Genomic DNA, 15,320 nt, shown 5'->3' with positions numbered 1-15,320 from the left:
GGCACCACCACACCTGGCTAGTTTTTGTATTTTTAGTAGAGATAGGGTTTCACCATGTTGGCCAGGCTGATCTGACCTGAGGTGATCAGCCCGCCTCCACCTTCCAAAGTGCTGGGATGACAGGCATGAGCCACCATACCTGGCTTTTTTTTTTTTTTTTTGAGACAGAGTCTCACTCTGTCACCCAGGCTGGAATGCAATGGCACAATCTCGGCTCACTGCAAATTCCACCATTCCACCTCCAGGTTCAAGCACTTCTCCTGCCTCAGCCTTCCAGGTAGCTAGGACTACAGGTATGTGCCACCACTCCTGGCTAATTTTTGTATTTTCCATAGAGATAGGGTTTCTCTATGTTGGCCAGACTGATCTCAAACTCCTGACCTCATGATTTGCCTGCACTGGCCTCCCAAGGTGCTGGATTATGGGCACCTGGCCCCCTCTTGTTTCTTCTGGCCTGGAGTCAGAGATCACTGGTTGGTTCACAGGAATAAGCAGGGTCAGTCTAAATTGCAGAAAAAAAAACTCAAAAACAACTGATGAAATGAGAATTTAATAACAGGTGTACCATAATTGTGGAAACATATTTTTTCTCTCCCCAGTTTCCCATTTTTATTAAAAACAAATCATAATGGGTCCAATTTCTTTGATTATACTTGGCCTGATTATTTGCATAAAGCACAGCAAGAATAATTATTTGCCACATAGGCTCTTTTTTTTTAATTGGCTTTGATGGAAATTTATTTCATAAGGAATCTTTTTAAAGCCTTGAGCCACGGGTTTGTACCACCAAATACCTCCATGAGTTGGGTAAATTTCACTCCTTTAAGGTCCCAAGATAACTTGGAGCTACTGGGCCTGTCAGAAAGTGACATTCTTTACTTGCCACAAGTCAGGAACCCTGTACAGGGACTGCGTATACAAGGTATAAAACCAGTTTTCCCAAGGGGCTTTTATTGGCTCTATAAGTCAAGTTTGATTCCTGAAAGGAGTCTGCTTGTATCAGAAAGCATGCCATTCCAGTCAAAGCCTTGGTAAAATGACCGGTGTCTCCAGCTGTGTCCTGTTATAAAAGAAAACAGATTCTTACTACACTTAATGCAAGTAACTATGTGGCCATAAATTAAGAATGCTCACAAATGGTTTTCAAATTCTAGAGCAATCAAGTATAGAGAAAAAAAATATGCTCCAAATCTTCCTCACAGGAGTATAGTTTACTCAGTTGTTAAAAGCTGTAAATGGCTCAAAAGAAAAGTTTTCTTCACTCTGAAAAACAAAACAGAAAGGATCAGAAATGTTTTAAGCAAAAAGTCATAAAAAGATTCCTTTGGTTTTTATAGTTCAATCTGTGCAACTAATTCCTTTTTTGCTTGATATTTATGGACACGTTAATTTTTCTAAAGGGTCTTGGAAGTTTCTTCCTCTCTATTTTAATAGTACATTTTCCAAAGTTATCACAGACCTGCCTGCATTCAAGAGCAGCTGTCAGTCCTATAGCTGATTATAAACCACCCTTTAGGCCAGGCGTGGTAGTTCACACCTGTAATGTCAGCACTTTGGGAGGCCGAGGTGGGTGGATCACTTGAAGTCAGGGGTTTGAGACCACCCTGGCCAATGTGGTGAAACCTCATCTCTACTAAAAATCCAAAAATTAGCCAGGTATGGTGACTCATGCCTGTAGTCCCAGCTACTCAGGAGGCTGAGGTAGGAGAATCGCTTGAACCTGGGAGACAGAGGTTGCAATGAGCTTAGATCACACCACTGCACTCCAGCTAGGATGACAGAGTAAGACCCTGTCTCAAAAAAATAATAATAATAATTAATAAACTGCCTTTTATAGAGAATCAAAAAAAAGACAACAATTATCTGTGCATGACAAAAAAGTCTCAGGGCAGTCACAAAGACACAACTGACAAGGAAATTTGCTTACCTTTGTGACACACAACAATTTATCATAACAATCATAATTGTTACGGATAACATACACTAAGTCATATCAGAATTATACGAGTTTCCTGTAATTTTGGAATGCATACCAATAACACTTATACAAATACAGCCCAAAGGAAGCAAAATACCATTTCATATTTGACAATGCTTCCTGTATGATTTTAATATACCAAATAAGCTAAATATGTCATTTTTGGACTTTAGGGGACCTGATATCTAAAGGATTAATTAGGTCAGAAAAAGATGTAATTTATCACTTGATTTTGGAAACTTTGTCAAATATCAAAGATTTGAAACACTTGATAATATAAAATCAAATTGTAGGTCACCATAAATCATTTATTTAGCCAAAACAATAACTCAAAAAAGCAAAAATCTTTATTCATTGATAAAGGGACAACTTAGGTTTCCAGAAAATCTGTCTCTTTTCTTTCCCATTTTTTCCTGTAGTTTATTCAAAAAGCAAGCAAAAATCTTTCATTGTCTTTTACTATTACATGAAAACCTTTTTTCAAACAATGGCCAAATTTCACCTTTGCATTAGTGTACCATTAATGTCAAACCTAGTTCTTTTTTTTCTTTTTTTTTTAATTGAGACAAAGTCTTGCTCTGTCACTCAGGCTGGAGTGCAGTGGCACAATCTCAGCTCACTGAAAACTCTGCCTCCTGGGTTCAAGCAATTCTCGTCATACCTTGGCCTCCCGAGTAGCTGAGATTACAGGCATGTGCCACCACACTCAGCTAATTTTTGTATTTTAAAAGAGATGGGGTTTCACCATGTTGGCCAGGCTGGTTTCGAACTTCTAACCTTACCTTGGCCTCCCAAAGTGCTGGGATTACAGGCATGAGCCACTATGCCAGGCCCAAGCCCAGTTCTTAAAAAACCTTATAGACAAATAATATTCCATTTTAATCAGATTGACCATAAGGTAAGATGCTCATAAATCTTTTTTATAACTCTTAATTTTCTGTTAAAGAACAGATCAGGGCCGGGCACAGTGGCTCAAGCCTGTAATCCCAGCACTTTGGGAGGCCGAGGCAGGTGGATCACGAGGTCAAGAGATCGAGACCATCTTTGCCAACATGGTGAAACCTCGTCTCTCCTAAAAATACAAAAATCAGCTGGGCATGGTGGCGCGTGCCTGTAATCCCAGCTACTCAGGAGGCTGAGGCAGGAGAATTGCCTGAACCCAGGAGGCAGAGTTGTGGTGAGCCGAGATCACTCCATTGCACTTCAGCCTGGGTAACAAGAGCGAAACTCTGTCTCAAAAAAAGAAAAGAAAAGAGCAGATCAATGCTCTAAGAAAACCCTGTTGTGCTTTTATTCCAATGTTCAGTTTATGTAAAAATTGAATGATACCCCTTTATCTTTAGCCAATATGTTCACACACAGAATTTCTTTTATAAGATTAATCTTTCACAAACTTTCCATAACTCACTTAAACATTCAGCTTTATCCCATCTAACTTAAAACAATCCTTTAATTTTCTAAACTAGGCAAAAAAAAAAAAAAAATCAACATTCCCATGCCTTCTTATAATCTTTTACCAAAAGTGCATTCTACTTTCCTTACACACCTTGCATGTAAAACTGTTTTTCCAGTAGTCTCAAATACATGTTACACTGTTTACTCTTAGCAACTTTTATATTTGGTGAAAACCCTGGTCAGTGATTTTAATTATGTACCGGGGTGGGGCCTAGAACACTAGACAGAGGAGCAGATAAGGTCTGACTCTTTCCAGCACATAGAGGATGTGGCTAATTCCACATGTCCCCAGGCCTTATCTAGAATCTAATGGCTCCAAAGCAGGTAAGTCGAACAATTTTCAAATGTCAAAGAAGCAGTTTATGACCATAAAGAATTTAGCAAACCTGATGTCTGATCTGTCTAATTTAGACCAAATGTCTGAAGTATGAAGACATTTTTAACCAATAATCTTTAAAATTGTGTTTATTTCCCAAAGATTACTAAAGTCACATAAACTAAGATATTACAGTTTTTACTTTTCTGACAAAATATTTGATTCAAGTGCTTACAATCTTTAAGCCAATTAATCAGGGCTCTTTTATGTAAAGATCACACACACATACATGTAATACACAGACCGAAGATTCAGTAGCTGTAAGATTTTTTCACTTGTCAGTTTTTGTTTCTTGTTTAGATTGCTGGCTTCAGGGTGAAGTCCATGGAGGAACAGGGCTGGGAAAGCATGCAGTTTCAAGGGCTTAATAAACAAACACAGCTGGAAGGTAAAACAGATCCCAAAAATCAAAGGTCCCATTTCTATACTGGATCCTGGATCTCCAAAAGAAAGAAACACTACAAAATAAGACAATGCAATGATTTTACAGTGCATTTTATTTCAAGGCAACCCAAAGCCAATCAGCCCATTCTGTAATCAGCCCATCCCCCAGGAGAGTCTTATTTCTCAGTCTAGGGGTGGGGACGTTTCTGTACCTTCCTGGTAGCCAAGAGCACACTTCTTTGATCCAAACATGCAAACAGCCAAGTATTCCCCCATACCTGCCATTAGCCATTCCTAAAAGTATATTTCCTGCCTAGTTATTACATACGAAAGCTCTCTTATAATGCGAAGTAATTTCTGATACCCCCAAACATCAAAATCATCAGATAACACAACACAAACAGGACAGAGCCTTAGATTTTGAGAGTGATCTATCCACTCTCAATTCCTGGGGTTTCGTGAAGAAAACAGAGGTTTTTCCCAAAACATGTTTATAGGAACACATGGGAATGTGATGTCTCTGTTTTTCCAAAGGAGTCCCAGGCTGTTGGAAATTATCTTACTTCCTCTCATGTGTGCATCAAGAGTGGTAGGAAGACAAAATGGAGAAAAACAGTTCAGTTGACTGAGAAGAAGAAAAGTTTTTTTCTTCGGGAAAATAAGATCCAAGAAGAGAAGAAAAACAAAAAGGCCTTTTAAATATATGTATAGCTTGGATATCAGCTTTTAATTAAACTGACTCAACCAAATCTCTTGTTAGCAGACTCCAGCCAGGACAAACAGCCAATATTTCTGGCTTTTGAATTTTACCAAAAGTAACCTCCCATAAGCTTTAACTGAGGTTATGATTTAACCACGAGTGTACAAGCTATTTTCAAAAAGGTGGTTAGCGATTTTTACAAAATCTAGAATCTCCAAAAGTAACTCAGAGAAAGGAAGATTCAAGAAGGGAAGTCAGAAGTTGCTTGTGAGAATCAAGTGGCAAAGGTCACACAGATAGCACACCAGAAAGCATTCATTCTCTCAGCCAGGATTTGAACCCAGGCTGCCGTTGTGAAAAGACAAAGCCTTAGCTACTAAACTACAGCATTGGGCAGTTTCCATTGCTCTTCCCAGAAGGAGCCTAAAGCAGTCAGTCTTGAGCTTGCAAAGTCTTTTAAGTGTGTGAGATAATTTTTACAGCTAACTATGACATGAATTCCAAAATTCCTATCTTCTGGATGGCAGAGACCAAGAGAAAGTACTACCACCTGGTTACAAGGTCAAGCTCCCAAGGACATAAAACAAGATGACAAGGAAGCCTTATCCTTTTTTTTTTTTTTTTTTGAGACAGAGTCTTGCTGTGTCGCCAGGCGCCAGGCTGGAGTGCAATGGCGCAATTTTGGCTCACTGCAATCTCCGCCTCCTGGATTCAAGCAATTCTCCTGCCTCAGCCTCCTGAGTAGCTGGGACTACAGGCGCGTGCCACCACACCCAGCTAATTTTTGTATTTTTTAAATAGAGACAGGGTTTCACCATGTTGACCAGGATGGTCTCTATCTCTTGACCTTGTGATCCGCTTGCCTCCGCCTCCCAAAGTGCTGGGATTATAGGTGTGAGCCACTGTGCCCGGCCACCTTATCCTATTTCTATTGTTTGTTTGTTTCAAGGACTTGCAGCAAAACTTATTATCTGACTAGTTTGCTGGACCAGCTAGAATAGAAGGTTTATAGAGGTCTTAAACTCACATTCTATTCTATGGCACACCTTTTCATGACAAAATGGCAAAGACAAATTCATAGCACAAAGTGCACCAGATTCACTACAGCTTAAGACTAGCCTCACACATCAATTTTTTTATTAATCAAATCCCTTTCAAGAGAGAAAAAAATTACAAACAGTGATTTTTACCATTTATTCAACAGGTTTACACAGAGAAGGCAGAAGTCTGACTGGGAAGAAGTTCTTACCCTTTTGCCAGGATGCCAGGTTTCTGGGTTCCCTTTTTCTCTAAGTGATTTTGATGGCCCTGCTTGCTGCGCCATAGCTATAGGGGCCAAGCCACTTTGCAAAAGATATCATCTTTTATCCTTTTGTGGAACCACAAGCAAAAAGCCTCTTGATTTTGCAAGATGCCACCCAAGGGTTGCATGGGGTAACCAATTTACATTTTCTTTTCCAGCCAGAGAAAAATACATGTGACAGGCCAGGCACGGTTGCTCACCCTGGTAATCCCAGCACTTTAGGAGGCCAAGATGGATGGATCATGGTGGCTGAGGTAGGAGAATCACTTGAACCCAGGAGGTGGAGTTTGCAGTGAGCTGAGATTGTGCCACTGCACTCCAGCCTGGGCAACAAGAGTGAAACTCCACCTGAAAGAAAAGAAAAATATGTGTGACAAAACCTAGACATTAGGCACGCTGCTTAGTGCCCAATATCCAACTGGCAAGGCTCAAACTTGCCCCTGGTTGGGCCTTGTCACGTTTGATCCACTCAAAGTGGGGTGGAATGACCTCCAACCAGGAGTTTCAACACGTGGTCTCTGGATAAGATAGAAGAGTGGACAGTTGTCCTGGGTGACAGAAAAGATGGAAAGAAAGAGAAAGGAGAGGAGGAGAGACAAAAAAGCATTGCCTGCAGCAGGGTGGGGAAGGCAAGAACATCAGGGAGAAAACGACTCACCCACCCGTTAGAGTGACACATCGTGAAGGGATCTTTACCAGCAGCCCCGTCAGTTGTCAACTGTCCCCCTTTGGGGAGAAAAAAGCTCCCCATGTCCTGTGATCCTGTACATGCCGAATTCTGTCACCCATAGTTGTCAGAAAAGAGTACAAGGCAGATTAGTCCAAAGAGAATAGCAATTAACATCCCATAGTGCCAAATTTAGTTTTAACCAAGAGGGGCTTTACTTAGGGGACCTCTTACCCCTTAAATCTTAGGAAGGGGCCCAGTGCAGTGGCTCATGACTATAATCCCAACACTTTGGGAGGCCGAGGCGGGCGGCTCACCTGAGGTCAGGAGTTCGAGACAAGCCTGATCAACATGGAGAAACCCCATCTCTACTGAAAATACAAAATTAGTGGGTGTGGTGGCACATGCCTGTAATCCTAGCCATTCAGGAGGCTGAAGCAAGAGAATCACTTGAACCCAGGGGGCAGACGTTGCGGTGAGCCAAGATCTTGCCATTGCACTCCAGCCTGGGCAACAAGAACGAAACTCCATCTCAAAAAAAAAAAAAATCTTAGGAAAGACTCTAACATTCCTAAATTGGACCTCGAACCCAATCCCATTTTTTACCCAGGTAAAATGTACCCCACCATTTACCCCAAGTCGGACAACTGGTGCTGCGCAGACAATGTTCCTTTGTGTCAAGTGTCTCTTCAGTATAGTCCCTTTGTGGTTTTTCAGGAAGATGTTACCAGAAAGGGGTTCCAATCCAGACCCCAAGAGAGGATTCTTGGACCTCATGCAAGAATTTCAGGAGAGTCCATAGAGTAAAGTGAAAGCAAGTTTATTATGAAAGTTAAAAAGTAAAAGAACTGGCTGGGCACAGTGGCTCATGCCTGTAATCCCAGCACTTTAGGAAGCTGAGGCAAGCTGATCACAAGGTCAAGAGTTCGAGGGCAGGCTGATCACAAGGTAAAGAGTTCGAGGCCAGCCTGACCCGTCTTTACTAAGAATACAAAAATTAGCCGGGCATGGTGGCAGGAGCCTGTAATCCCAGCTACTCAGGAAGCTGAGGCAGGAGAATCACTTGAACCTGGGAGGCAGAGGTTGCAGTGAGCGGAGATCCCACCACTGTACTCCAGCCTAGGCGACAAAGCAAGACTCCATCTGGAAAAAATAAATAAATAAAATAAAAGAACAGCTATTCCATACGCAGAGAAGTAGCATGGGCTGCTCAGCTGAGTATATGGTCATTTCTTGATTATATGCTAAATAAGTGGTGGATTATTTATAAATTTTCTGGGAAAGGGGCAGGCAATTCCTTTTAGACCATGTAGTATAACTTCCTGACATTGCCATAGCATTTGTAAATTATCTTGCCACTGGTTGTAGTGCCTTTTAGCATGCTAATATATTATAATTAGTGTGTAATAAGCAGTGAGGACAACCAGAAGCCACTTTCATCACCATCTTGGTCTTAGTCAGTTTTGGGTGGCTTCTTCTTTTCTTTTCTACTTTTTTTTTTTTTTTTTTTTTGAGACGGAGTCTCACTCTGTTGCCCAGGCTAGAGTGCAGTGGTGTGACCTCAGCTCACTGCAACCTCCACCTTCCAGGTTCAAGTGATTCTCCCACCTCAGCCTCTCAAGTAGCTGGGATTACAGGCATTCACCACCACACCCAGCTAATTTTTGTATTATGTATAATGACCACGGCCTCAGCTTCCCTCCTCCACCCTGCCTCCCTCTCCTCTGATCTCAAAAGACCAGAAAAATGGGCAGGGACAGCGAGAGCTTGCCAGACCTTGGGGGAGATTCCTCACAGACCAGAAGTGGAGCAAAGGGCAGTGAGGCTGAGGCACCTCAAGTGATCCGCCCACCTCCGCCTCCCGAAGTACTGGGATTACAGGCATGAGCCACCGCACCTGGCTTGGGCTGGCTTCTTTGCTGCATCCTTTTTATCAGCAGTGTTTTTGTGACCTGTGTCTTGTGATACCAGTCATGCCAACCTCTATCCCATCCTGTGACTAAGAATGTCTGACTTCCGGGGAATGCAGCCTAGTAGGTCTCAGCTTTATTTTACGCAGCTCCTATTCAAGATGGAGTCACTCTTGTTCAAATACCTCTGATATATTGATGGGGACATCATCGGGTCTTGAGACACAAGTGGATTTCTCTAACTATAAAGCTGCCAAACCAAGCGTCTTCTAACAGGGTTCAATACCAGGATGCCCCAGGGGGAATCCCTCTCAGTGAGGTGTGTGGGAGTAGATGACCACTGATACCCAAGTTTCAGAGTCGCAGGCTCGTGACATCCAAGTGTTTTATGAAGTCTTTGTGTTGTGGTCTCTGAGTATAGCCCTCTCATTGATTCCAGTCCCTTCTACCCCCATCCCATCCAGACCCGAAGCTCTCTAGGGTGCACCTTTAGGCTGCTTCTTCCTCTGGGTTGGGAGGTTAGTAGGAGAAAGTAGAAATAAGAAAGGAGAAATGCTGGCCGGGCGAGGTGGCTAATGCCTATAATCCCAGCACTTTGGGAGGCCAAGGTGGGTGGATCACCTGAGGTCAGGAGTTAGAGACCAGCCTGGCCAACAGGGTGAAACCTCATCTCTATTTTAAAGAAAAGAAAAGAAAGAAGAAAGAAGAAGTGTCTGGGGATTGGGCAGGAAAATGGCCTTCTAGAAAAAATTAAAAACTAGAAGATCCCACCCATCAAGCCCCAGGACTCTGAATTAATAATTCTCTCCTCAACATCAATGCCTGAGGCTGAGTCTTGGGATAACAGGGCAAACCAGATTACCCTATCTCTTTACCTCAGAGACCTCATCATCCCAGACACTCATCTCCCCTGCCCAGACCTTTCCTCTAGTTAGCCTCACTCAGTTATAATAATTAATTCATGTAACTAGGCCAGGTGCAGTAGCTCATGCCTGTAATCCCAGCACTTTGAGAGGCCAAGGTGGGTGGATCACCTGAAGTCAGGAGTTTGAGACCAGCCTGACAAACATAGCAACCCCCTACTCCACTAAAAACACAAATTAACCGGGTGTGATGGTGCATGCCTGTAATCCCAGCTACTCAGGAGGCTGAGGCAGGAGAATCACTGAGGCAGAGGTTGCAGTGAGCCAAGATGGCGCCATTGCACTCCAGCTTAAGCAACAAGAGCAAAACTCCATCTCAAAAAAAAAAAATACAATTCATGTAACTGGTATTTATCACCCACTTACAACAGGCCAGGGTGTCTCTGAGACACAGACATGAACTAAGACCTTCCCTGTCCTCATGGAGCTGGCAGGAGAGGCTGACACAATGACCACGACCTCAGCTTCTCCTCCACGCTGTCTCCCTCTCCTCTGATCTCACAAGACCAGAAAAATGGGAAGGGACCGCGAGAGCTTGCTAGGCCTTGGAGGAGATTCTTCTTAACAGACCAGAAGTGGAGCAAAGGACAATGAGTCTGAGGCACCCTGTCTAGCAGTTGGGAGAGTTATTTGTGTTACCCTGGCAATCTCCCAACCCTTTCCTTGGCTTCCTGCCTCCCATTCAGACAAGAGGGGTCTTTGGGAGTGTATAACATTCATGTATTACAATAGGGTTTAAACAACAACAAAAAAGCTGGAATTGTGACCATATTCCTTTCCCTGCCCCAAGCCCTGATGGCTCCCAGCCTGAAGGTTTGGATGTAGAGCAGTTCCCTATCCCTCTAGAAGTGAGAAATTGACCATTCTGCTTATTACTACATGCACATACACGCAGCCCCTGCAACAAGCACCTAAACCTCCTTTGTACTGGGAAATATAAGTGACCTCCACCTCCTGCAGGAGAGCCAACCAGGCAAACGCTCACACTGTGGAAGTGAGACTGCATTGAAAGCAATTATAGGCCTGGCATGGTGGCTGGTGCCTGTAATCCCAGCACTCTGGAAGGCTGAGGTGGGTGGATCACCTGAGGTCAAGGGTTCGAGACCAACCTGGCCAACAAGGTAAAACCCCATCTCTACTAAAAATACAAACATTAGCCAGACATGGTGGCGGGTGCCTGTAATCCCAGCTACTCGGGAGGCTGAGGCAGGAGAATCACTTGAACCTGGGAGGCAGAGGTTGCAGTGAGCTGAGATCATGCCACTACACTCCAGCCTAAGCAACAGAGCAAGACTCCATCTCAAAGAAAAAGAAAGAAAGAAAGAAAGAAAGAAAGAAAGAAAGAAAGAAAGAAAGAAAGAAAGAGAGAGAGAGAGAGAGAGAGGGAGGGAGGGAGGGAGGGAGGGAGGGAGGGAGGGAGGGAGGAAGGGAAAGAAAGAAAGGAAGGAAGGCAGGAAGGAAGGAAGGAAGGAAGGAAGGAAGGAAGGAAGGAAGGAAGGAAGGAAGGAAGGAAGGAAGTCATAACCACATTTTGGGATTTCCAGAACCAGTCAATTAATTCTATTTTCTTTTTTAAGAGAAGGAGTCTCGCTATGTTGCCCTGGCTTGTGTCAAACTCTCAGCTTCAAGCAATCCTCCCACCTTGGTCTCTCAAGCCTCTGGGATTACAGTCACGAGCCACCATGCCCACATTGAACCAGCTTGTTTTTTTTTTTTTTCTGTTTTGTTTTGATTTTTAATTGAGATAGGGTCTTGTTACCAGCAGCGAATCCAGACAGGTCTGCGGCAACCGAAATTCTTGCCTCCTCCAATGGGATTGAAAGTTTATTAAAAAGCTTTAGAGCAGGATGGAAAGGAAGTGAAGTACACATGGGAAAGGGCCAAGCAGGAGACGAAAGATCAAGTGTACCATTTGATCTGTTGACTTGGGTTTGTTTTTTTTTTTAATTATTATTATTATCATTATTGAGCTGGAGTCTTGCTCTGTCGCCCAGGCTGGAGTGCAGTGGTATAATCTCGGCTCACTGCAACCTCCACCTCCCAGGTTCAAGTGATTCTCCTGCCTCAGCCTTCCAAGTAGCTGGGACTACAGGCGCGTGCACCACGCCCGGCTAATTTTTGTATTTTTATTAGACAGCGTTTCATCATGTTGGCCAGGCTGGTCTCAGATTCTTGACCTCAGGTGATCTACTCAGCTAGGCCTCCCAAAGTGCTGGGATTACAGGCGTGAGCCACTGCGACTGACTTGGGGTTTTATACATTGCATATTTCTGGGGTCTTGCAGTCTACCTCTCCCCCAGTTCTTCCCCTGGGGTAAGCTGTCCGCATGTGCAGAGGCCTGCTAGCACTTGGGAGGGGAGCATGGGCAGTGTGTTTACTGGAGTTGTACACATGCTCATTTGAGCCATTCTTCCCTTATCATCTAGCATTCGTAGAGGAAAAACATATACCAGTTAAACTCTGCCATTTCGCCTCTTAATTCGCATGCTTGAGCCCACTCGCCCAACTCCTGAAATCTTATTGAGAAGCTGCTGATCACCAGTTTCAGGTATTCTGCCTTTCCCTGGTGCTGGTCGTGAGCAATTGTTGTTTTAAAGAGACAGTTAACAACTGCCTGACCACCACCTGATGGTCACCCGACATTCCTGGTATATGTATGGCAGGGGTATAGTGAGGAGCCCTCTCCTGCCCTGCTCATGCCTGACTAGCTACCTAAGACAACAGTCTCACTCTGTTACCCAGGCTAGTCCTGGGTAACAAACCACCAAACCCAGCTTTGAATCAAATTTTTAAAGACTTTGAGGCCGGGCACAGTGGCTCATGCCTGTAATCCCAGCACTTTGGGAGGCTGAGGCAGGTAGATCACGAGGTCAGGAGTTGAAGACCAGCCTGATCAACATGGTAAAAACCCCATCTCTACTAAAAATACAAAAAAAAATTAGCCAGGCATGGTGGCACACACCTGTAATCCCAGCTACTCCAGAGGCTGAGATGGGAGAATTGCTTGAACCCAGGAGGTGGAGATTGCAGTGAGCTAAGATCACGCCACGGCACTTCAGCCTGGCAACAGAGCGAGACTCCATCTCAAAAAAAAAAATTTTTTTTGACGCCAGCCAAGTGTGGTGGCTCACATCTGTAATCCCAGCACTTTAGGAGGCCAAGGCAGGCAGATCACCTGGGATCAGGAGTTCAAGACCAGCCTGACCCATATGGTGAAACCTCATCTCTACTTAAAAAAAAAAAAAAAATTAGCCAGTGTGGCAGCATGCACCTGTGTCTCAGCAACTCAGGAGGCTGAGACAGGAGAATTCCTTGAACCTGGGAGGTGGAAGTTGCAGGGAGCCAAGATCACACCACTGCACTCCAGCCTGGGTGACAGAGCCAGACCCTGTCTCAAAAAATAAAAATAAAAACTTTGATGCTAAACTAGGTTTCCCTACGTTTTTATTTTACCAAGTACGGGGATTAAAAAAGAAAACAATTCACTACCATCATCATCACTTTATAAAAGAAAAGACATTTTAACCATAAAATGAAGAACATAATCTCAGAACTGAGGTCAATCATTTAGTGAAAAGAGTTGTATTACTTTTATTTTTCCCATTTCTCTTAGGCCTGGTGAAAGTACTACCAGGGACCAGCACTAGTTTGTTGGTGGGCATTTGGGGACAGTGAACACAGGGCAGGTAGCAGAGAGGCATTGGCTATGACAGGTATGGGAGGCAGCCTGGGGCCATGGAAACAGCTCTGGAGGCCAGCCACTTCTAGTAGACTCTCAGCACTGCAATTTCTCCTGAGCAAGTGACAGAATCTTTCTGAGCCTCAACTTCCTTTGAAATCAGGAGACAAGTAGTTCCCTCAGAGAGTGTTTGTGGGAATTAAATGAGAAAAGTATATAAGGCACCTAAATACAAAACACCTGACAATAAATATTGAATAAATAGTGCTTTCCTTTTTTTGAGAAAACAAACTCAGAGCGGGCTTTCAACTGCCCCAAATGACTTTGGGATGATCTTTTCTGCAGATAAGTAGGGCTTCTCAATGTTCACACATTGGAATGCATCAAAATCACTGGGAAGCTTGTTAAACATATTACGTGACCAAACTTCACCTAACAAGTTCTGATTCCAGGGCTTTAGGGTGGCGTTCTGACATCTGTATTTTAATAAGCTCCTGAAATGATTCATATGCACACCAAAGTCCGTGAACCTTTGTACTAATAACTAATTGATTAAGCCATTCATAGAATAAGTATGTGCTAGGTACTGGCCAGAAGCAAAGAAAAAACAATTTTTTTATTTTTATTTTTATTTTTGGAGACAGAGTCTCACTCTGTCTCCCAGACTGGAGTGCGATGGCACGATCTTGGCTCACTTCAACCTCCGCCTCCCAGGTTCAAGCATTCTCCTGCCTCAGCCTCCCAGTAGCTGGAAATACAGGCACATGCCACCACGCCCAGCTAATTTATGTGTTTTCAATAGAGACATGGTTTCACCATGTTGGCCAGGCTGGTCTTGAAATCCTGACCTCAAGTGATCCACCCACCTCGGCCTCCCAAAGTGCTGGGATTACAGGCGTAAACCACTGCTCCAGAGATGAAAACAAGAAAACAACTTATCTTTTGATATGCCAATGCCTACTACAGGGTCTTGCCCATGTGAGCATTTATTTAAAAGTTAACAAATAACAGCCTTTAAGGAGGTTCATCTTTATGGGGGAGACAGACATAAATCAATAAATCCATAAATAGATTGGGCACCAAGAAAGGATATCTGAAGGGAACTAATGCTGCCTTCAGAGAGACATGTCTGAGAAGGTTTCCCAGGGAAGGGACATCTGACAGCTTAAAAGTTTGGCAGGGTTAAAAAAAAAGGGCTGGGCGTGGTGGCTGGTGCCTGTAGTCCCAGTTACTCGGGAGGCTGAAGTGGGAGGATTGCTTGAGACCAGGAGTTCTGGCCTGTAGTGCACTATGCTGACTGGGTATCCACACTGAGTTTGGCATCAATATGGTGACCTCCCGGGAGCAGGAGACCACCAGGGTGCCTAAGGAGGGGTGAACCGGCCCAGGTCAGAAATGGAGCATGTCAAAACTCCAGTGCTGATCAGTAGTGGGATTGCACCTGTGAATAGCCACCGCACTCCAGCCTGGGCAACATAGTAGGACCCCGTCTCTTTAAAAAAAAAAGGGCAGGGTTTACCAGCCAGAATATCACATGTGTGCAAAGATGCAGAGGAGTGACAGAAAATGACTAGATGTGTCTGGAGCTTAGGGTTCCAGGGAGAATGGTGGGCCAGAAAGCAGGAAGAGGTGTGTGTTTGAGGACCAGATGGTGGTGGACCTGCTCTGCTAGGGTTTCAATTTTGTGATGAAGTTCATGGGAGCCATAGAGATTTTCAGATAGGGGGTGAATTATCAGATTTTCATTGTAGAAAGATTATTCCAGCAGCAATCAATGTGGAGAATGAAAGGACATAGTCAGTAGTGGAGGCAAGGAGAATAATTAGGAAGCTGTTCCGACAGTCCACAAGAAGGATGCAGAAGATCTGACTGCAGTAGTGGCAGCGGAGTGTGGAAGGGAGGCATGAAGACCCATTCAAAAGATTTTTTTTTTTTTTTTTTTTTT

The sequence above is a fragment of the Callithrix jacchus genome, chromosome 10, assembly GCF_049354715.1.
Source record: "Callithrix jacchus isolate 240 chromosome 10, calJac240_pri, whole genome shotgun sequence".
NCBI lineage: Eukaryota > Metazoa > Chordata > Mammalia > Primates > Cebidae > Callithrix > Callithrix jacchus.
Note: the sequence above shows the minus strand (reverse complement) of the source record.